The 24391-nt window shown below is 41.4% G+C and overlaps 1 protein-coding gene across 9 annotated transcripts in view; it reads right to left on the reverse strand.

Annotated features, from left to right (window-relative positions):
- tncb (tenascin Cb) overlaps positions 1–24391 on the reverse strand; it is a 378292-nt gene that overhangs the window by 142148 nt on the left and 211753 nt on the right. For 2 of the 9 annotated variants that reach the window (XM_068012683.1, XM_068012684.1), the window contains exon 1: positions 2487–3021. The exons of 1 other annotated variant lie outside the window; for it this stretch is intronic. The gene's annotated coding sequence lies outside the window, so the exon portion shown is untranslated. Of the gene's footprint in view, positions 1–2486; positions 3027–24391 lie in introns of those variants that run through there. 6 more of the 9 variants (XM_068012690.1, XM_068012681.1, XM_068012686.1 and 3 more) reach the window with 6 other exon arrangements.

Below are 24391 nucleotides of genomic sequence, written 5' to 3' on the forward strand. Positions count from 1 at the left end.
CCTCGTGTCACCTCTTTTCCGGAAGGCCCACCGAATTTAGTGCCAATCAGGCACTTAAGTGGACAGCAGCGGGCCTTCCATAGGATGGAGGACACGTCGCCAGAAGTCCCGGCCTTGGACAGCAGCAGCGCCACCGCAGAGGTGGCGGCTGCTGCTGGAGGTGACTGTACCGGAGACCGAGGAGTGGTTGCTGGAACCAGGCCTCAGGTAGGTCAGGGCAGGAGGGTTTTCGCGGGGTGGGGGTCGTGGGGGTTTGTGGTCGGCGGCAAGGGGGGTGGACCTCAACAGGTCCCCTCCTCCTTCTTAATGCCTATTCCCTCATTCAGGCAGTAAGTGCCTTTAAATGAGGGACCTCCCCTCCCCCCCCCCCACAGCTGGGACGTGTGATTTTTCACACCGTGCTTCCAGTGCGGCGACAGAGCCGCCTGCCACACAGCTAATTGCGGCTGTGGTGTGAAGAGTCCCTTAATTGGGGGTTAATTGCCCAGTTAAGGGCCTCAATTTGGTGGCGGGGCAGGAAGGCCATTCACCTGGACTAAATTTTGGCAGAGGTGGGATGATGGCGGGCAACCCCCCACCGCCACCATCCCACCCGATTATTTGCTCTTCTTGCCTCCAAACCCGCCGCAGGGGAGAGCATAAAATTCTCCCCACAGCTTGCCTCTACTTGCAGGGAATTTTGAAATGATACCCAAGAATTTAAAATAAACCGCCACACAGCCAATATAAAGCATTAAATAAAGACATCTTTGCATAACAGAAAACAGAAAATGCATCATTTTCTTTTTCTTATTCCATTATTTTTTACCTCATATTTGCTAGGTCTCCTCACCCCTAGATCATTGAACCATGAAGGCAGGTAGGTGAGCTGCCCACAGGACAGTGTTTCTCTTAAACTGGCCACCAGGAGGTGTGCAGCAGTATCCATCATTGTCTTTCCTTTCAAATGGCCCTTGTTTCGGTTCAAGGAACTAGCTCGCCTCTTATTTGCTACCTCCCCAGAATATCTGGACTGACTTGAGACTCCCTTTGTTTGGAATCATTGGCAAAAGCCAACCAGCATCTCCCAGCTCTGTGGGGTAGTTTGTTGCCCAATCAGTGCTAGCCTCCAAATCTTAGTAACTATTTTTCTGATACGAAACAGGATTGTTAAAAGAGAGCTCAAGTACAACCGTTTTCATTTATGGGTAAAATAAAATGAACAAGCGCAAGAAGGAAGAAACACAAAGGTAAATGAAAAAGAAAAATCTTCTAAAGACCAGGAAGATTCCAGATTTGATGGCCATTTGCACTGAATGAGCTGATGTCCTCCAGAAAGGCAAGCAGGTGTGCTATCACTGACCTCAGTGCCCTCGGGCTAAGGAGAGGAAAGAAAATTCAGCTGGGGTGTCTGCTGCTAATGTTATTTTGACAGTATCACACTCAGATACTTGTTTTTTGCTCCTGGGTTGGGCAGCCTGCCAATATTCAATGTTCAGGCTCAGGAATGGGCCATTTGAGTGAGGTATAAACAGGCAAGCAGTGCCTGTGGAACGAGAGCTGAGCACCAGTCAATGCCTTCATTCGAGGGAGAGAGAAAATCGGAAGGTCGGGGTAGGGGAAAAGAAAAAGAATCTGCACATTGTTGCAAAATATGTAAATTGTGACCTTAAACAAGTTGGGCTTCAATGAAGCTATCAAACAATACAAGAATTCAGAGTTGAGAAGCTTTATATTATATTCAGAAAATACCAGTGATCAATATATATTTGCCAAACAAAAATCATTGGTGATCACGAGCATCATTATAATCTGAGCAATGAGTTTAGACCTTTAATTTATTGGTATGGCTGCTACTACTGCAATAAAATCAAAGGGGATTCCATATCAGCTTCACCACGCATGGACTTACTTCTAGACAATAAATCTGTCTTCCACCGGGGCAGCGAATCACGCAAGACTCATTTTGTTCAGAAGCAAACTGCCTAGCCAATATGAGCCATCTGGTAGCAGCTACTATTTTAGCATTGTCATTTTTAAACTGACAATAAATCTATTCATTCCTTTTGAAAGAGAGTTGAATACCAACCTTTTTCAAAATAGTTTTAGCCGTAAAGTCTGCTTATTACTATTTGCTGAAAACTGCTTTAAACGAACACACAGGTGTTTTAACTATCTCCCACTTTGTTTAATATTATATGAAAGATTTCTTTTCACAGCTTCTCTTATTTCCACTTGCAAACTCTGTGGGTATCCTCCATACAATGACAACACAGGGGCTCTCACATGGGAAATATTTGCAATTCAATACAGAGAGAACAGAATTAGTGCATTTCTGTTCTGAAAATTACTGCACTGTCAGCATTATTCTAACTCGCACACCAAGGACTGTGTGGACTTCAAGCAAAATATAACCTCTGATTAAAATAATGTATTTCAAATCTCAATTAAATATGCCGCAAAAATATTAAGAGTTCATAGTAGATTTTATAAAACAGTTTTCTTACCTTAAGTTGTACTGACTGCAAAACATTCAGTTCCTACTGTGACCAGACTTCAGAATTCAGCTCCTTTACATCTGTGAAACCTGCTCTTCAAGCTTTCTATTGAAGCCTTGTACTGACATTGAAGAAATAGCCTGCATGAAGTCCTAGGTAGGTGCTCAGGAACAAAGCTAATTCCCCCCCACACCTTTTTTTGAAACAGCAGACTGTGGTTAGTCAGCCAAGCGAGCACGCTCTCCGTTTATATAGCATTTCTGAAAGCAATGAACTTTGGCATCATCCCTGTAATGAGATGCCTTTAGGCTGACTCTAAAAGTGATGAATTAAAGCTGCAGCCACTCAGCGGTGCTTGCTTTTTTGGAAAATTGTTTTAACAGACCATTTATGGTGAAGGATGAAGTCACTTTAAGGGTTCCAAACCCCCTCAGTGACTCAGCTCATGGGGAGAATTCTCATTCCACGTAAAAGTTATATGACCAATCAGTTACTAGGTAGTCTGGTATCTAATCGCAAAAGGGAGTATAAACTCAGGAGAGATTTTAAATTGAGCTGCTTGCTGCTGGCTGCTGCAGCAAAGACAGACTTCAGGTTTCTTGTGTGAAAGCTGCAATTACTGCTCTCTGGCTATATCGTCACGGAGGTGTTCATATGACTGACAGTGATGGAAAGTGAATGACCTAGAAATCATTACTCCCTGGTCACAAATAAATTATCAAGTGACTACTCAATAGGTTAACTCCTTGATTTCTATCAACAAAGTTTGTTTTAGATGTTAAGAAAAATCACATTTTGAATATTTTAAACACAATTCATATCAAAGATGATCACGTGCAAAAATTTGAGGTTAGAGGGTGGTACTTTTGAGTATATCATCAAAAACAGTGAAAGCCATGGTTCAGTGTGTAGCACTCTCACTTCTGTGTCAGAAATATGTGGGCTCAAGTTTCACTTCAGGACTTGAGCACAAAAATCTAGGCTGACACTCCAGTGCAGTACTGAGGGAGGGCTGCACTGTTGGAGGTGTCATCTTTTGGATGAGATGATAAACTAAGATGCTATCTGTTCTCTCAGGTAGACTTAAAAGATCTCATGACACTATTTCAAAGAAAAACAGGGGAGTTATTCCTGATGTCCTAGCCTATCAATATCACTATAAATAGATTATCTGGTCATTATCACATTGTTGTTTGTGGGAGCTTGCTGTACAAATTGGCTGCCACATTTCCTACATTACAACAGTGACTACACCTCAGAAATAATTGGTTGTAAAGTGCTTTGAGATGTCCTGAGGTCGTGAAAGGCACTATATAAATACAAGTCTTTCTTAACTTTTTTATATTAGTGAATAGCCCATTGCTTTGTACATAGTCAGAAGAAATGGAGTGTCTGTTAGTAGTGTTTGTTGTAACAGGTTGACAGAGATTATAGCACCACCTCTACGGCAAGTAAGAATAACAGAAATTCTTGTTTTTTTTTTAAAAGGTCACAGGGCCATCTCTGAAGCAAGTTGTAATGAGAGGCATCACTATTGCAATGTTACCCACTGATTTCAATGTTGGCAATAATAGCTGGTTCTTGATAAGTGGAATAATTTCCAATAATTAGGTTCTGATACTATTTCCTTCTCAGAAATGGTAATTCTTTCGGAAAATTTTAGCAACTACAATGTTTACCATTTAAAACCAATGAAATATTCCAGATGTTGCAGAAGAAGCTGTTGAGTGTCATACTTGTTCCATTCGTGATGGAGATAGAATTACTCAAATGACAAGCTGAGCAATTGTGAAATGGTGGTCATTTCCATTAGCTGCTATGTGTTATCAACATCATAAACACAGCAATTTCTTCTGGTCAGTACATGCTATTAACATAAATATTGCAGGGGAATTTTCTCTGGTTGCTATCAACATTGTAAACCTAGCAGGAAAATCAATGTCACCAACCTAGAAGGAGATTTCCTCTGGTTAGTGTGTGTTATTAACATCATAAAGATATACTAGGAATAAAAATTCCTGGTTAATTTGTGCTTTTGGTATTGGAAATATTGAAAGAATATTCTATCTATCCTAGAAAAATCCTTCAAAAGGCTTTCTGATTTCACTAGAGGCAATGAACAGAGGAAATCTTCTCCTTATGGACACTAAATGTAACAAAAATATAAATCCATTCTTTGTGAATGTATTTCACTAGCCCTAACACCAAAAATAAATCTCCCACCCACCTTTATATCATATTTATAAAGTTAATGGCCCAGATTTTGCAGTAAATATAACAGTGAGGCTATCATTGTTATTAAAGAGTAAATTGGAGAGCAACATCTGGAGTCTGCACATGCGCAGTTAAACATAGAGTGTGAGGAAGTTGCTGAGTTGCCCTGCTTCTCCAGAATCTTCCCAATACTGATACCTCACAGAAAGACTCAGCATTGAAGTACATCAAATCACCTGATGTTGCTGTACTTACCCACTAGATAGCCACTAAACATGCCAGGAAAAGTTAGAGCTTGTCCATTCCAAGGTAAGTACATTTTAAAAAATGTGGTGAGTCTTAAATATTGCCAAACTAATTCTCAATGGCTTTGAAAATTAACTTTTACAAGCATGGTGTCTCATTCTTCAGATTTTAATTATGGTTGGAGATATGAAACGCAAATAATTTTTTAGCTTTATCTTTCTGTTTTACCTCTCTTTTAATCCTATCTTTCTTTCCCTCTTTTTATTTTGCTTTCTGTAAATGATTTGCCATTGAATTAACTATCCGAACTTACTCTTCCTGGTTCTTGTCTCAGTAGGGATTCCTCAATTTTGCTAAGGAGACTTGCTCTATTCACACAATGCCCCAGATCCCCAGAGGCCAAGCTGAGATGAATTTCTAACCGCTACAAATTCTAGCACAAATCCCATAGAGAGTGTATGGGCAAATGTAAGTGTAATGAATGACTGGCTGCGTTTGTTCACCATTGACCACAAAATCTGGGCCATAGGTTCTAGTTTCTTAGTCATGTGCTAACAATTTTAAAGAGACTGAACTATAATTGGGCTGAGTGCCTTTGCACGAGAATCAAACAGCACAGAAGGAGGCCATTCAGCCCGTCGTGCTTGTGCCAGCACTTTGAAAGAGCTATCCATTTAGTCTTACTCCCTGCTCTTTTCCCATAGCTGTGCAAATCTTTTCCTTTTCAAGTAAGTATCCAAATCCTTTTTGAAAGTTACTGTTGAACCTGCTTCTGCCATCTTTTCATTCCAGATCATGAACAAATTTTTGTGCACAAAAATGTCTGCTCATCTTCCCTCTTTTTTCACCAATTATCCGAAATCAATGTCCTCCAGTTATTAACCCTCCTGCCAGTGGAAACAGGTGAATGAAACAGGGAGTGAAAGTGAAATCTGCCAGGATGCTTGGTCCTGATTGATGTGTTTTTAGCCATGCCAGGAAGTGTGGATGGCCGGATGTTGGGTGAGGACCGTGTAGGGCCAGTCTAAGATGGTCCATTGTCAAACAGCCCACAATCAAAACTTAAGTGTGACACAAGCCACTCAAGTGAGCTTTGAGAGTGCAGATATCCGTTGAACTGTAACCTGGCATAAGTCAACACCTTCAGTCTAGAACAGTAGAAAAAGAGATTTAGGGTCAGATGTTCAGAAACATTGGCTGGAATTTTATGCCACCCCAAGGAGCAGGTTGGTGGTGGGGGGTGGTGCTTGACATAAAATGGAGCAGGAGGCACCGGGAGGCTTTCCCAACCCGCTCCCACCTCCGCCGCCCTTTACGTAGGGCGGGGCGGTGGGGGGGGGGGGGTGCAGAAATGAAAAACGGCCTGCCCGCCCCAGGCCAATCAAGGCCCTTAAGTGGATTTTACGGTGGCAAGTGGGCTTCCTGGAGCCTGGAAAAGCCACTTGGGAACACCAGGCAGTTGCTAATCATCCCCTGGAGCAGGCCCTGCCCATCGGGCACAGGGTACCCGTTGGAGGGCTGCCCCAACTAGCCCAATAACACCCAGAACCCAACACGCTCACCTTCCCCCAACCACCCACCCTTGCCTCGCTGGGGCCCGATCAATTACCCCCAGCGAGGCAACCAAAACTTACCTTTCCTCCCGGCTCTATGTCTTCTATCTTCGGCTGGGCTGCAGTCCCAGCATTGGCCACCACTCCCGGTGGCGCTGCTGGGCCTAAGAGCTGCCGGCCTGCTGATTGTCCGGCAGTTCAATGAGGTGGGACTTCCTCAAGCGGGTGGAAGTCCCGCCTCAGAAAAATTAAAGCCTGGAGACACCTAAAATACGGAACGGATCCCTAGGCAACGCGGAAGTGGGTTTGCCACCGACTTTTATGTCGGAGGCCGGCTCCCATCAGCTCAGCGTAAAATTACGGCCATTTACTTTATCATGTCACTCTTTCTTCTGGAGCGGATTGAAGTACTACAAAGTAGATAAATTAATTAGGCCTAAGTTGCTATGGTTACTACAGCTAGTGCTCAAGTACAGACGATTGGAGTTATTATATTGCATTTGTGGAATGAGTTTCACAATCCAATATCACTGAAGTAATAGCCTGTTATCCTTTGGTGCCATTGGCCACTTATATTGTAGAAGTGCTACTGTATGAGAATATTTAAATGTAAATGATTCAAAAGGTTTCAATCATCCATTAAGAAGTGATAATTGTTGAAAACTTATCACATGACAAAGTACGTATTTTGGGTTAAAAATATCACATTGCCTTTGGCACAGAAACTCCCTCTTAATGCAAAACCACAGGGATGCAATGTTTAGGTGTGTGCTCAGTCATAATTGAACACTGCAGGCAATAGATTAAAACATATCTTTGAACTTTGTTATTACTTTGCTGTGCAATAATTACTTTTAGAAATCGTTGAAAACACCAACTATTCTTGTTTCACCTGTCTCTAATTTGCATAGCTCTGACTCGGCTAATTTAAGCATGTGGATTGAGTTGATACATGTTTTGAACAAAGTATTAAAAATAAGTATAACACAGAGTTGAATAGACTCAACTTTGTTTTGTTATTTGTTTCCTGTGATTATATGAGGAACTTGCATTTTTATATAGTTGTTCACATCATTTTCAAAGTTAAAAGCACACCACGTATAATTAATTGTTCTTCAAACACATGACATAAAAATTTGTTTGCATTGCATCCATTTTCCATGTATAAAATGAGCACCTAAGTGTCCAATATGGCAGGTGGTGCACTCTTCACTGACTGAGGCCATGACTTTCCCTTGCCAGTAATGGCCAGCACATTTTCCTCCACAAGGGGGAGTGTGTAAAGGCGGGCTCAGTTTTTCTGGTGGCAGGCTTCATGAACAGATTGTGTGTGATCTTCTGCAAGGAAGAAAGGCATGTGTTCATGACATCCTTGTGAGGTGTTTAGAGAAGGTACTTAGTGTGGTCAAATAGTCGGTGTGCAGTGAGTAATGTCGGAGGTGTGGGGAAGTGAGATTTGCAATAGAGTTGAGCATGTGAGTATGTGGAGTGAAATGTGGTGCAGTGATTCTAACAGTCTGAAGGAAGTGGGGGTGGGTAGTATTGTGAGTAGTGAGGCTGGAGGTGGTAAAGATGTGAGCGGAGAGTGAGTTAACAGCATTCTTACCTTGACAGCACTGAACTTATTTCAGCATTGCAGCCATGTGCGGGAGCTAAGCTTCTGGCATGACCTCTGCAACAACCTCTTCCCAGAGCTGTTAACTGGAGGGCATTTTGCCCTCCCTCACACAGTGAATAGGATCACCGTCCTTCTGTCCACCTCCTGGACCAAGACTTCCAATCTTCCAGAACCTGGGCTCCCTGTATGGTCCCCTTCCAGCTATTTTCTTCAGCCTCGAAAGTTTGCATGCTGTCTACAGATTTATGAGCGTGATCAAGTTTCTAGGCCAGTGACTGTTGTAGGAAAACTCTTCAGCTGTCCTGCACACTGAAAGATCCCATAAAAAAGGAGGGGATGACAAATGAATGTGTGTTCAGTGTTGTTATTTGAGGGACAAATATTGGCCAGGAAAAGACAGAACACCCTGCTCTTTTTCAAGCAGTGCCATGGGATTTTTAATATCCATGAACAGTGCACAGTACCTAGGTTTGATATTGCATCTGAAAGATGGTACGTTTAACACCATAGCACTTCTTCATACTGTACTGGAGCATCAACCTGGATTCATGTGCTTCAGTCTTCGTGTGGGACTTAACACAAAGCTTCTCCTGACTCAGAAAGTGAAATACTGACACATATAAAACAAGATTTAACTTTCCTCGTTAGTTCTAAAACAAGTCAAAAGAATTCATCCCCTACAGGCTTTGAAAATTCAAAACCTAGCATCATCTACCCATTATTTTTTGATTTATCACTTCACCTAGCATGTTGTTCTCAATCTGTAACAAAGGCATTACAGTTTTGGAACATGTTTGGTTGTTGAGCAGAGAGCAACCAAATTGTTTTTGCTGTCGATATATTTTCCAATGAGATAACTGAGCAATGCCTGAATCCCGTAATAATAAAAGGTGGGGCCTTCTGAGACACCTGTGAGACTATGATGCATGGGACCTATCCCAAAGGTGGCTGAGGAAGCCAGACTTCGAGCAAGAGTTAAAATGACTAATCATATATTCATCATATTAATCCAAACGTTGTTGAAATGCAAAGCTTTGCTCCTACTGCTTCAATCTATGTCGATCTCAACTATGATTCTATTCGCTTGGTTCAATCAATGAAATGGAAAATTACCCAATTGAACTCATTAGTTGGGTGCAGAAAAGCAATATTTTATTGTAGTTTTAAACTTGGTGCCAAATAAAATTTAAAAAAAAGACTTGCATTCATATAGCACCTTTCACAACCTCATATCCCAAAGCACTTTAGAGCCAATAAGGTACTTTTAAAATGTAGTCATGTTGTTATGTAGGAAATGTGGCAGCCAATTTGTGCACAGCAAGATCCCACAAATAGCAATGAAATAATGACCAGATAATCAAAATAAAATAAACCAAAAATGTAACTATAAACAGCAGTAAACAACATTCCTCAGGTATCATACAATAAGAAGTCAAAGAGTTTTGCAGGGACTATTGTTTCCACTTACCTGGTTCCTGGTGCAGATGCAATGTAATTTCATTTTACAATTTGACTTTAAACTCCCTTTTATATTCTTTCCTCATCTCCTTATTGATATACCGTGGAGAAGTATTTGGAAATCTAATAACAGACTGAGAGAAACGTCCTGACTTCTAGGGATTTCTAAGATCACTTCCAGGCCTGTTTAGGCTCCAGAGAATCCAGTTTGAAATTCTAAGCCATAATGCAACTTGTTGTGATTGAATAAAATCTGACTCCATCATCCTGCTATGGAGAGGCACCAAATGGATCCCTGACAAATCTTTACAAGAGGGGGCCAGGAGAAAGCTATCATCTAAGGATACCCTTCTGCACCTATCACAATTATGGGAAGAATTTGTTTTGGGTAGCCCTGCTTCTAATGGCACAATGTAGATATACCTTGATTCCCCAGGGCGCCACTAGCTGTGTGGCATCCATCATTAATATCATTGAAGAACACCTCTTGGGTCGTGCAGGTAATGGTCCACGGTGCTGCCTATCCCCAGGGAATTGAGGTAAGTCTGCGTAGAAGCAGTGCTATGCGAGCAAATTGCTCACCCTTAATGTTTTATCAATCTGATTCTTTACATCATCGAAGATAAGTCAGAGATTGTTCATAATGGTAGTTTGGCAATATCTTCTTTCTTTAGTTAAGAAAGTACCAGTAAAACCCAAACTGTTGAGAATGATACTGAAGTCAGAATCTGGCAGAGATTGCACTTTGGAGTGATGTTAGAGTTGACATACTCAGATGATTTTCCTTATTTTTCACTAAGGAGAGAGTTAGCACCTGGGCGCAATGTCAAAGACGACGCATGGTGGTAGCTGAGGAGGTAGGAGATACATGTTGGGCCCAGGGTACCAGGAGAACTCCCCTGCTCTTCTTGGAATCATGCTGTGGGATCTTTCACACTCTCCTAAGAGGGCAGATGGTTGTCAGTTTAATTCTCGTCGAAAAGACAGTAATTCCAACAGTGTAGCACGTTCTCAGCCTAAATTATTTGTTCAAGCCTCTGGAGTGTGGCTTTATTTCATGACCTTCTGAATCAGAGATGAGAGTGTCACCACTGAGCCAAATCTGATATTTAAGGTATCTGTTTCTTTAACCTTTATGGGGTCTAAAAGACATATTCTGTTTCTAATTTACTCACAAATGTTCTCTTGTGTAACATTTATGCTGTGTGGCTGCATGTTGCATGGATGGAGCTGTGTTGTTCAGCTGACTCCGTCACTGAACATTTCCTGAGTGAATTAACTATAAAAATCAGAATCTAGTTGTTTAACTTTGGTGCAGAAATGCTGCTGCAGAGTTCAGACGGTTAAAGAACAAATCCACAGTTCTCAGACAGCAGCTTTAATCAATTGCAGGTATAACCACACACTATGAAGCAAGAATGACCACACAATAACATGAAGATCTCTGACAGCTGGTTGCCATTTTCTGTATCAGCATATGATGTACAGAGTACGAGGTATGTTGGTATGCATGAGTTTTCTCTGGGAATGATTGAAAACTCAGTAACTTTTTTTCTTAGTTACAGCGCACTGCTCTTTCTTACTGATGTAACAAATTAAAATGTAAATCCAATGTTTTTAAAGCATTTTCTGGCTTTAACAAGCATTTTCCACTTTATAAAAAAATTCACCCCCAAAAGAGCAGACACATCACAGGAGGCCTAATGTCAAAATATACACGTCATATTTCTAGGGCCAACTTAAAAGATACATTTTATGTAACACATATTTGTGGAGACACAGAACTTCCTCTTTCACCCTCAGGAAGAAGCTTTGAGGCTGTGGAAATGGAAGTTACAGTTTTTAAGTTCCTTCGTTAAAAATGTATTGGAAAGTTCTATATGGAATAGAAAAAGAATAAACCAAATTGACATTATTGTTCTTCCCCCCCCCCTCTCAACAGGACATTCAATAAGGATTTGACACAACGCAGTCTCTTTTCTGATTGTAGAATCTGTTGCTAATGATATTCGCAATATTTTAAAAAATATATTATTAAGGACAAGACAGTGACATGTTGGCACTTTCACAAATGAAAATTTTAATCAATAATCTGGATTGAAAATTCTCAATCCAAACCACAGCAATATGGTCACACCAATGTGACGTTAAATTGACATGAGTATGTGTAAAAGATCCTTAAAGATGGGCTTAACCTCTTCCGAGTACATTAGCTATACGGTTACAGTACACAGTGATTTATGACACAGACCACACACACTGATTGAAGCTTTGAACAGATGGTGTATCAAAAAGTGAGTCACTGTTTTAACCCAACAATCAAAGCTTTTATCTGTAACTCTGTTGGACCTGCATGGAGAGCAGTGACCATTTGTTAAATAGATTGGGCACTTAATGAAGAATGAAAAGTTCAAAAATACAGCAAGTATATTCACAGTACCTGATGATAAAATCAGTTTGAAAATCTATTTCATAAATGTGCCAGATTTTAAACCATTAGCGATGAACAAAGCCTCTGGCTCACTGGTTTTATGGAAAAATGGATAGAGCGAAGTAATGCAATCCCCAAACGCAACTTAAAATCCCAGAATTCCACATAATAAAAATAACATTTGATTGAATCCTGGCTCCGAGAGGATATTTAGAGATTGTTTTCCCCTCTTAAGTGTTGTGGCCATTTTTCACCTCTCCCAGGTGGTCGCATGTGAGCCCATGGCATTCGGGTGGGGTGGAGATTGTATATATTGTGATGCACAAGGCTGGATAGACCAGTGGTTTTTTTCTTGTCTGTCATTGTTCATATGTCCCCAATCAATGTTAACTGTATGGAATGAAGGCTTCACAAAAAAAAACACTCAGGGAAGAAGAACAACCCTCACCAATGCACTGTGCTGTGGAGTACTTGGATGATGGCCTGTGTTTGCAATGGCCACATGCTGGGATCCTAATTGTGATTCGGTTTTCAGTATGGGGAAAGGCCATGGTGTCATGTCCTCCCGCCATAGAACACTGCGGGGCTGGAACCTGTGTAAAACCCCTCGGGCTGTATGCACCAAAATATGGTTTTACTGTGTAATGCAAATGTACATTGCATGTAATATGGAATGGAAGGGTTGTGAGGCAACTCACTTTCTGTATTGAAGGAAACTGATCTCTTTTGCACTTTCTGGAATGTCAACTTGGAACTGTTTTGTAATGTACCTTTTAAAAGATTTTTATGAATAAAGTATATTTTTGGGAAAACAAACAAGCAGATCGTGGTTACTTCCCTGCATGGAAAGACAAATTTGGTTTGGAAAGTTACTGTGCACCAGTCTCATAAGCCTCATAGTAGTTGGTTACACAGCTGAGACCTTCAAGGAGATTGCTTACCTTTCCTCTCAGTTTCAGCTAGGTGGTAGACATGAAGTGAGAGATGGGGTGGGGAGAGGAATGAAGAATGGAAAAAAATAAACACTAAAATGTTTTTAAATGTTTAATTCATCCCCATGAATGATAGCACAATAACTTTCCTTCTTCTGAAGGACCTGATAGCGTAGATTTAGCTCATAGATTTTTTTTTGGCAATGCTAAGGATACACAGAATTGTACTTTGCCACATGAATCTGATTGTGGGACTGCACCAATTCCTGCATTAACTGAAGGAGATTACAATTTTGGAGAAGAACTGTATGCTGAGAATTACACCAAGAAGGTTTCAAAGTTGAGGGACTAGTTCTGATTGGAATAGAGTAAAAGGTGCAATCTCTTACAAATTTAAAAGTGAAATCCAAATTCCTTTCTAAATTGCACATTGCATATGACATAACCCAAGGCTGATGTATAAACATGGCAGCGAGGTGATAGCATTTGAAAACCTGCAGCTGTGCCATTGTGACAGGAGTAACAAATAAAAATTAATTTATAGATTTGGAGGCCAAAGGGACTTTCTGTTCATTGTTTATACTGAACGTGATTTGAACAATAACTCATCAGATCAGATGCAGTAGAAACTTCATTTGAAGAAAATAGAATCCAGTTAGATTTTAGTTATAATACCACTTTTACACCCATTTGAATTTCTTTTGCTTGTATATTCATACAAACCCAGAAATAAATCTTAAGAGTCTGGTCAGTAGTTGGACTGCAGGCTGTATAATGTGAGGAAGTGTTAGAGCATTTCTAGGAGGTATTTGCTTATGGTTTGAATTTCATAATGGCTCCTTTTTTCTCATTTTAACTTCACCCTTAATGCTTTTGATGGTAAAAAGAACTGATGGATCCATTGACACTCTTCTGACATTAAAAATAATTTATATTTGAAAACCAGTGAGTCAGAAAAGAAAGAAGATTTTGCATTGATATAAAGTTCTGAACTCTTTCACAAATGTATAGAGTTCCATTGTTGCCAGGCACAGAGCAACACAGAAAGTGGGTGGTGGAGGGGGCAGTGGGGGGTGGGGGTGGGGGGCAGGGGAATTTTATTCTGGTGGTGGGATCTGGAGAAACTGACACCGAAATCCCCGCATTGCCTCTTCTATGGCAAGCCTGCCGAATTTAGTGTCAATCAGGCACTTACTTAAGTGGACAGCGGCGGGGCTTCCACGGGATCAAGGACCCCGTCTCTGGAAGTCCCGCCCTTGCAGAGTTGCTGGCCAATCAGAGGCCGGTGGCTGCTGCTGTAGGTGCACCCACTGGAGGCCGTGGAGCGTCACTGGAACCAGGCCACAAATGGGTCAGGGCGGAAGGGGTCTTGTGCGGTGGGGTTGCAGGAGAGGTGGAGGAGGGGAGTCGGCAGCAAAGGCAGGGAGGTGGCCCTCAGCGGCACTCTCCCCCCTCCTTCCTGATGCCGGGCCCTTCATTCAGGCACTGTGCATTTTAACGAGGGTCCCTCCGACGTCCTGGAGGCAGGAAACAGCTGGCACGGTTTTGCGTGGTGTGCTTCCCGTGTGGCTGCAGCAGGAAGAGGCCCTTATTTAGGGGTTATTTGCCCAGTTAAGGGCCTCAATTGGCAGCGGGGCTATTCACAGGCTTTCCTGCCTAAATTTTGGTGGAGGGAAGATGGTGGTGAGAACCTCCACTGCCACCATCTAAGCTGATTTTTATGAACTGTGCATCTCCAAACCCGCCATAGGGGCGAGCATAAAATTCCACCCAGGATGTGTAACTCGGTCTCTCAGGTCTACATCACTCACTGTACACAAGTGCAATAACTACTCCTTTAGAGTAATGTAGTGGGAGATCTAGACTACTAGTGCACCGCAAACCACAACTGATACCAGAGAAAGGAGCCATCATGTATTGGATATAACATTTAGAAAAATAAAAGATACCTGGTGTTTTAAGATTGGTTCGTGGTGCATCCTAACAGACCTTGAGCTCTAAAAAATTGTGATATAAAATTTGTGCTACTTTAAATGGTAATTCATCATAATGTTGGTGGTTTATGATACTAACTTCAAGAATCCTCATATCAACACCTTTAATCTGAAATCAATTCCATTAAAACCATCACTTGTTTTGAACAGAATTCTTTTTGGAAGGCTAGCTAAGACCTTGTTAAAGGAGCTGTATGTCTTACTCAGTGTTACTGGAATAGCACCAAAATACCAGGCTACTCAAACATATAATAGTTCAACACTTTTGCATCACTCAGATCTGATAACCCTTTGTGAAGCTATCATTTCTTAAAGCTTATGTGACATGGTCTTGGAAAAGTTACACTGCACTTTCAGCAGGATTGAATCTGACACCAAAACTAATCTTGAGAACTTTGAGGCTCCGAAACACTGAGAGACATAATTAGACCCTTTCTATTGCTTTAGAGTGTTTTGATTTAGGACAGCACCTAAGGTGTCATCTATTCTTGTCCCACTTAGGTCCAATTTGCAGATAGGGACTTGCGCTAAGTAGAGTATTAGGCTGGAACCCTTCAGAAATAGAACTCAAGAGTCAGGCTAGCAGTTGGACTGCAGACTGAATTGTGGAGGGAGGTGTTAGATCATCTCCAGGAAGTACTGCATAAAGATTGCTTCACAAATCACAGATTTTATAAAGCAGAAGATTTTACTTATTTGAATGCAATGTCCTGATGGGCAGACAACACGCTTTCAAATCCAGGACAGGATATTCAGATTGAAAATTTGAAAGTATCTTCTTGAGATACTCTGAAATGTGACAAGATGCAAATCAAACCTCCTTCCGTATGTCATCAGTGGCAATGAAGTGTTCCCTACCATCAGTTATCTGGCTAACTATGAATTATGACCATGGTTTTTAAAAGCTGCAGGATGGAAAAACTACAGCTAAATCAGTGAATGCAACTGCAATTAAATATTAATAATAAACCAGCCTATGCTTGGGTGTTCCATTTATTACAAGTGGTCATGTATTATTATAACATTTGAGTTGACATTTTGGGCAAAGCTTACACATATACAATTTGGGTAATTTCTTTTAATTACATCATCTCCTGTGGGACAAATGCATTGCTTCCTCTCTGTCAGTATATAGTGATGTTAAACTTCTGCAGGAAATGCAAAACATTAATCCTTAATTGATTTTAAGCGCTATTACTTTACATCTAAGTAACTAAACATCTACTTCCATTCAAAGGGATTTAAATCTAGCCACAACTCTAACAAGCCGAGTAGACAAGCTCTTTTAACCCAAGCCTGTGCTTAGGCACACAATAAGTAAGTGCTCTTAGCTTTTAAGAAGTGTAAGAAATGTCAACCAATTCACTTTCTGAAACGGTGCGCAGCCAAAGAAAGTGGACACTGCATCAACACTCTAAAGAAGTTCCATCTTTGTTGTAAAAAGAACCCTTTTGGCTACCACCGATTTCCAGTGAAAACAAATGTTTATCTCAGCTCATAGGGAAACCCACAAATGGAAAACTTGGAATCTCAAATGCACGTTGCTGTAAATCAATCCCTACAATTCATTTAAAAGGCCCTTTATCCTTATGACTGTCTCTTGCAAGTATGAAATATATTCATAGAAATGTACCGTTTAATTGTCTTCCCTCAATAATCTTTTTATCTTGAATAGTCCCTGGAGCATCCAATTGTGCAAGTGGATTGCTATGACTGAACAGGTCATTAAATATTAAGTTGGAAAAAATTACTCAACATTTTCTGGCAAATTATGCAGTGATTGGGTAGAAGTTTCAGGGTTTTTGGAGATCATTAACAGACAGAGCCTGATGACTAAAACAGAAGGGTAAAAAAAAGACAAAATGACAAGGATCGAGTTCACTCCCACGGAAAGAAAGAGGAAATGAGGCCAACACAAACAGGATTGGATGATGTTTTAAACTTTGCTGACATAATAGTCAAGGCATTTCAAAGCAATTGTCAATGAAGCATTTCAGGATGCTCCTGAGCGATGTAGGAACAAAGACAGGGCCATTTCGAGGACCAGGCTTCAGCGAACCATAGTTTACAGACAAGCATCCTGATGAAGCTTGCCGGATTCAGGCTGGCATGATATTGGGTGTCCCAGAGTGTGCGTGGCTAACAGCAAGGTAACTCCTGGGGCAAGAGGGAATTACTTGTGATTTTGTGGGAGGGTAAGAAAGAGGCTGGGGCAGCAGCAGCCCATATTAAGTTTTGTCTGTTAAACTTGGTGGAACATGTGTGCTCCACCCAATTGTCTTCCGAAGTAGCAATTGGCATCGTATAGGAACATAAGAACAGGAGTAGGCCATTAGCCCCTTGAGCCTGTTTTGCCATTCAATGAGCTCATGGTTGATCTGTGACCTAACCCACCTTCATCTCAATATCCCGTAATATCTTCACTGAACAAAAATCTATCCAATCTCAGATTTAAAATTCACAATTGACTCGACATCAACTGCTATTTGTGGAAGAGAGTTCCAAAACCTCCAGAACGCTTTGCATGCAAAAGTGTTTCCTAACTTTGCTCCTGGAAAATCTGGCTCTAATTTGTAGGTTATGTCCCCTAATCATAGGCTAGAAATAGTATCTTAAATACTTATGTATATCATATGATCAGCATTTGCATATTGCAAGGGCCAACCCCTGAAACAGGTAGGCACTCTGGCCACCTAGCAGTAGGCCCCTTTCAGGTTGTTAGTGGTAGGGTTGCTGGCTTAAACAAGTGGTTAGTGTTCCACAGCTATTTTCACAGCAAAACTAGCCTGTTTACACCATGCGGCTCAAGTTAAAAAAATTACCTTGTGATAAAAGTGCCATGTAAATGCCTATTTTAAAAGATACATTGTCTTATATTAATTAATACAATTAGGTGGAAGAGTCAAAGAAAAAATGCTATAATTACACTCTGAATAAGTGTTCTCAATCCTGCTGCTGAATGTTCAGACTGGCTCAAGCGGGAGAAGAGCTTTTTTTTGAAGAACTGTTTAAGTGTCACCGTGATTGTATTTGGGAAAGTTTGTGCCTCAGCAGATTGTAAAGGTGTCCAAACCAGTAATATTGGGATCACCGCTCTCCAGGTTCTGTCTGTAATCCGGACAGATGATCCTATGCAATTATGCAGTTAGTTTCATTTGCACAAAATTGTGATGCTACTGGTGCACAACACATAATGTCCTGGGAGCACACTGGGGTCCTGCAGCAGGTTATCAAAGCACAGCCGCTCTTAAAGGGTTGCTGGTCACATTTAAACTGTTCCTGTTCTTGAAGGGAAAGAGTAATAGCTATAGCAAGAAAACACAGAAGAAGAGTGTAGTATACCTACACTACACTAGTCTAGCAAAACTGAGGTCAATGGGATTCAGGGGGAAAAGCCTCGCTGGCTGGAGTCATACCTAGCGCAAAGGAAGATGTTTGTGGTTGTTGGAGGTCCAGCATCTGAGCTCCAGGACATCACTGCAGGAGTTCCTCAGGGTAGTGTCCTAGGCCCAACCATCTTCAGCTGCTTCATCAATGACCTTCCTTCAATCATAAGGTTAGAAGTGGGGATGTTCACTGATGATCGCACAATGTTCAGCACCATTTGTGACTCCTCAGATACTGAAGCAGTCCGTGTAGAAATGTAGAAAGGCTTTTCCCCCTGATTCCCATTGATCTCAGTAAGACCTGGACAATATCCAGGCTTGATCTGATAAGTGGCAAGTAACATTCGGGCCACACAAGTACCAGGCAATGACCATCTCCAACAAGAGCGAATCTAACCATCTCCCCTTGGCATTACCATCGCTGAATCACCCACTATCAACATCCTAGGGGCTACCATTGACCAGAAACTGAACTGGAGTAGCCATATAAATACCGTGGCTACAAGAGCAGGTCAGAGGCTAGCATTCCTGCGGCGAGTAACTCACCTCCTGACTCCCCAAAGCCTGTCCACCATCTACAAGGCACAAGTCAGGAGTGTGATGGAATACTCTCCACTTGCCTGGATGGGTGCAGCTCCAACAACACTCAAGAAACTCGACACCATCCAGGACAAAGCAGCCTGCTTGATTGGCACCCATCTACAAACATGCACTCCCTCCACCACCGATGCACAGTGGCAGCAGTGTGTACCATCTATAAGATACACTGCAGCAACGCACCAAGGCTCCTTAGACAGCACCTTCCAAACCCGCGACCTCTACCACCTCGAAGGACAAGGGCAGCAAATGCATGGGAACACCACCACCTGCAAGTTCCCCTCCAAGTCACACACCATCCTGACTTGGAACTATATCGCTGTTCCTTCACTGTTGCTGGGTCAAAATCCTGGAACTCCCTTCCTAACAGCACTGTGGGTGTACCTACCCCACATGGACTGCAGCGGTTCAAGAAGGCAGCTCACCACCATCTTCTCAAGGGCAATTAGGGATGGGCAATAAATGCTGGCCTGGCCTGTGACGCTCACATCCCATGAATGAATTTAAAAAAAGGATGAGGGTTCATACCGAAGACAGTGAGAGAGGCCCCTCCCACTGCATGAGCGATGCTGTAACAATCACATGAGATAGGCTTGAGAAGAAGGTGGTATAGCAGCACGAAGGAGGCTAGCTTAGGTGGCTTGCAGAGAGTGTATCTAGTAACTGTAAATAATAGAGTTGTTAGTTAACCTTTGCCGGAGTTTAAGATTTTCTCTAGAATGACCTACAGTGCTACTAATACAAACCCAACATTGCAACAAAGAGTACCACTTAATGAAGCAGTTTTGGAAGCATTGCTGGAGAAGGTGTGCAAAGAACTGTAGCCTGTTTTGGAGCTGAGGACTACTGAAGAGTGAGATTTGAAAATGTAAAGCTTTTGGACACCATTGCAAAAAAACTGAAACTGTTAAGGATTAAGCAATGTCTGCCCAATGTATAAACTCCTGCTACTTACAGATAATTAAGACGCAACCCTCGATTACAAGAGACAATGGCTTTTTTGTTTTTTTTTCTAAATAGGAGCAGGAGTAGGCAGTTTACCATCTACCACAGCTAAACCTTCCCACACTATTTCCAGATTCCTTAACATTTAAGCATCCAAAAATCTGTTGTCTCTGACTTGAACAATCAAGTATCTACAGCTTGTTGTGATCGAGTATTGCAAAGGTTCACAATCCTTTGAGTGAAGATATTTCTCCTCATCTCTGTCCAAAATGTGTGATTCCTTATTCTGAAACTGTGGCCGCATGTTCTAGACTCTCCTGCTAGGGGAAATATCCTCCCACTATCTACCCTGTAAAGCCTCTTAAGAATTTTACATATTCCAATGAAATCACCTCTCAATCTTCTAAAATCTAGGGAATATAACCCAAGTCTACTCAATCTCTGCCCATAGGAGAATCCCTTCATCCCAGGAATTAGTCTAGTGAAACTTCGCTGCAGTCTCTGTAATGCAAGTATATCCTTCCTTACGTAAGGAGCCAAAACTGTGTACACAGTATTCTAGGTGTGGTCTCACCAAGGCCCTAGACAATTGCAGTGAGACTTCTTTACTGTTACACTCCATTCGCTTTGTAATAAAGCCTAAAATACCATTTGCCTGCACGCAGATTCCTGCACTTCAAAAAGTACTTCATTGGCTGTGAAGCACTTTGAGACATCTGGTGGTTGTGAAAGGCACCAAATAAGTGCAAGTCTTTTTTTTTCAGATTGCTTGTTTGGAGCAAGATTGAACAAAGGGACAAACATGTCGAAACCAGACAATGCAATTGAAACCAGGACATAGCTAAAGACTGCATTTAATTCAAAACTGCCACCAGAAGCTCCCTAACAAGTTTTGGTGCCTGGGCCATCAGACAAAGCAATTAAGAGATTGCAGAGACAGTTAAACCTGACATCAGACAAAGTGACAATTATGAGGCCTTAGAAAAAATGGAGTCTGTCAACAAAAAAGGCGATTAAGAAGTATAAAAGAAAAATACTGCAGATGCTGGAAATCTGAAATGTAAACAGAAAGTGCCAGAAGTGGATAGCAGGTCTGGCAGCATCAATTGATCAGAAAACAGGCTAACATTTCAGATCAAGGACCTTTTGTCAGAATGGTTGAAAGATGAATGACCTGAAATGTTAACTGTCTCTCTTGCCACACACGCTCCCTGACCTGCTGAGCATTTCTGTGATTTATAAGAATGATTGGCCTATAGAATTGTGAAACAAAGGCAGGACATTTTGGTCTGATGAGTCACATGATACCAGTGGCAATGGAATATTGGCCTTTATTGCAAAGGGGATGGTATATAAAAGTAGGGAAATCTTGCTACAACTGTATAGGGCATTGGTGAGACGACACCTAGAGTATTGTGTGCTGTTTTCGTCTCCTTATTTTGTCTCCTTGCATTGGATGCAGTTCAGACAAGGTTCACTAGGTTGATTTCTGGGATGAAAGTGTTGTCTTATGAGGAAACGTTGGGCCTATACTCATTGGAGTAGAAGAATGAGAGATGAACTTGCCGAAAAATATTAGATTCTGAGGTGGCTCGACATTGTAGATGCTTAGAGGATATTTCCCCTCATTCGAGAATCTCGAACTGGGGGAATAGTTTCAGAATAAATCCCCATTTAAGATGGAGATGAGAAGGAATATCTTCTCTCAGAGGGTTGTTAATATTTGAAATTCTCTACCCCAGAGAACTGTGGAGGCTGAGTCATTGAATATATTCAAGGCTGAGATAGATACTTGAACTATAGGGGAATCAAGTGGAACAGGCAAGAAAGTGGAGTTGAGGCCAAGATCAGATCAGCTTCGATCTTATTGAATGGCGGAGCAGGCTCATGGGTCTGTATGGCTTACTCCTGCTCCTATTTCTTATGTTATATTCTTGTGTACATTAACAGCCAAATCTTGGGAGCTTTTCTGGTCACAGCACAGGAACGTTGACTGGACTAAACTGCAGGGGCACAAGCTCTGTTTTCCTTAAACTGTACAATCATTATAGAGTAAACTACACACATTATTCATTTGTCGAGTAAGGTTATTAACATTTTATATTTACTGATTTTTTTTGAAGATATAATTTTTGATGCCATGCATTTCAAAATAGAGTGATATCAGGTGGTAGGAATGAATAAGGTAATATTTTACCACTGACAGTGACAGCCAGAGTGCCAGGATTCAATGCATACCGTGGAAAATGAAAGGAACCAAAAATTTTTCTTTGCTTTGTCAATCTATCTCTGATGGAACAATGACCGATCAGATTGATTGTAGAAGTACTGTGCTGGCATGTGGTACAAAACAGTGGGTGTAATCTTCTGAATCTGGGGTTGAAATGTACGCTAACATGATTTGGCAGCCTAAGATTAGTAAAGAAGGACCTGTGCAATGTCATTCAATGCAAGTTTATTAACTATTTTAATTTCCAAAAGGAAAAAAAGGACTTGCATTTAGGCAGGACTTTTCACATCCACCAGACATCTTTGCAGCCAATGAAGTAATTTTGAAGAGTCGTCACTGTTGTAGGAAAAGCAGCAGCCAATCTGCACGCAGCAAAATTCCACAAACAGCAATGTGGTAATGACAAGATAATCTGTTTTTTGTGATGTTGTTTGAAGGACAGATATTGGCTGGGACACGAGGGATAGCTCCTCAGCTCTTCTTTGAAATAGTATTACAGGATCTTTTACAGCCACCTGAGCAGGCAGTTGGGGCCTCGGTTTAACGTCTCACCCGACGGTCAGTACCTCCAACAGTGCAGCAGTTCCTCAGTACTTCACTGGAGTGTCAGTGTAGATTTTTATGCTCATGTCCTGGTGTGGGATTTGAACCCAGAGCCTTGTAACTCAGCAGTGAGAGTGCTACCAACTGAGCCTTTGCTGACACATTTGAGTAAAATTATTTATTGTCTTAATAAACACCATAAACAACAAAAGGATAAAGAAACAGACCTTGTTGCAAAAAAAGTTTGGTATGCCAACTGTGGGATGTAAGTCACGTTTTTAAATCTTCAGAAATAGCATCACTGAATAAAGAATGGTTTAATTGGTGGTGGCAAACTTTGAACTGTAGAATCCATACTGAACTATTGCCTAACATTTAACAGTTACTGCTATTCTTGGGTTTCTTCCTCTTTTATATGAATCTTCCTTTTAAATTCTATCTAATTTGAATCAGACAGAAGCCTCTTCAGCACAGGAAGTGTCTTGGACATTGTATAATCAAATACTGGGCATTTTCCAGACCCATTTACAGTACACATCAGAAACCACAGTCGTCTCTCAGAAGTCATAGTGTATGCATAACAAATGATATCACACAGTAAGTTCATTGTTAGGTTTACTTTAATAATGAAATCAACCAAAATTAACTTCAAAATGTTTGCACATCCCCATGTTGCCCTGGAGATGCCGGAGCTGGCCCAGAGCTAAAAAAGCAATCATCTCTTATATAATGCACTAGGGGTGATTTTTGACTGCTAGCTACTCCACTTAAGGCATCCAAAAGTTGAAAATGGTAAGGAAACAGAGGCAGCCCCTTAGATACTCAAAATCTGTCTGATGCGATTTTCAGGCCAGCCTGTAAATGAGTGCCCAACACTCCAGCTCGCATATGCACATTAGGGTTGTATGCCAACTGTAGGACCCCGTGTGCAATTCTCAAGTACAAATGGCTGGACCATGTGTGTTATACATTCTGCCCATTTAAACCGAGTGGTTAATGACCTATCTGGTAGTCGAGCCAGGAGGGATTGTTGGCAGGCCATTTCAAGATCGACCTGGAATATTTATGGTGTGGGGGGTGGGGGGGAGGGGTGCGGTGTGGTGGAGGAGTTGTGGTGCCTATTACAGGCCCTGATTTGGCAAGTTACCTCCTAGTACCTATCAAGCACCAGGCAGCTCACCAATTGTATTCTAAGAGGTCCAAACCTGAAAGTGGTTCGGGACTCCCACTAAATGCATTGGGCAGTGTGATCAGATGCATGATGCTGTTTTAGGACAAAAATGAAATTTGCTACCTCATAAATTTTCCATTAATATACTTTCAAAAAGAACAAAATCCTGTTTACATGTCTACATTTCAATTATAGCAGCACCTATTCCTAATGGTGGGAATCAGTGTCATATTTGTAAGCTTGTGCTGATGAATTGTTGAAATCAACTCTGCACACTTCAAGAATCTATAGAAGTTACTGGCTCTGTTCCCTTGATGACTTAACAACAACAACAACTTGCATTTATAAAGCAACTTTAATGCAGTGAAAAATGAAAGCAAAGATAAAAACACATCATGTCCTGATCAGACAGCTCCTCTACGCTGATGATGCTGCACTAGTTGCCCACACGGAAACTCAGCTACAAAGGCTCATGGACCGTCTCTCCCATGCCTGTCACTTGTTTACCTTGACTATAAGCATCAAGAAAATTGTGGTCATGGGACAAGATGTTGCATCTCCGCCCTGGATCACACTAAATAACACCCCACTGGAAG

The sequence above is a fragment of the Heterodontus francisci genome, chromosome 32 (assembly GCF_036365525.1).
Source record: "Heterodontus francisci isolate sHetFra1 chromosome 32, sHetFra1.hap1, whole genome shotgun sequence".
NCBI lineage: Eukaryota > Metazoa > Chordata > Chondrichthyes > Heterodontiformes > Heterodontidae > Heterodontus > Heterodontus francisci.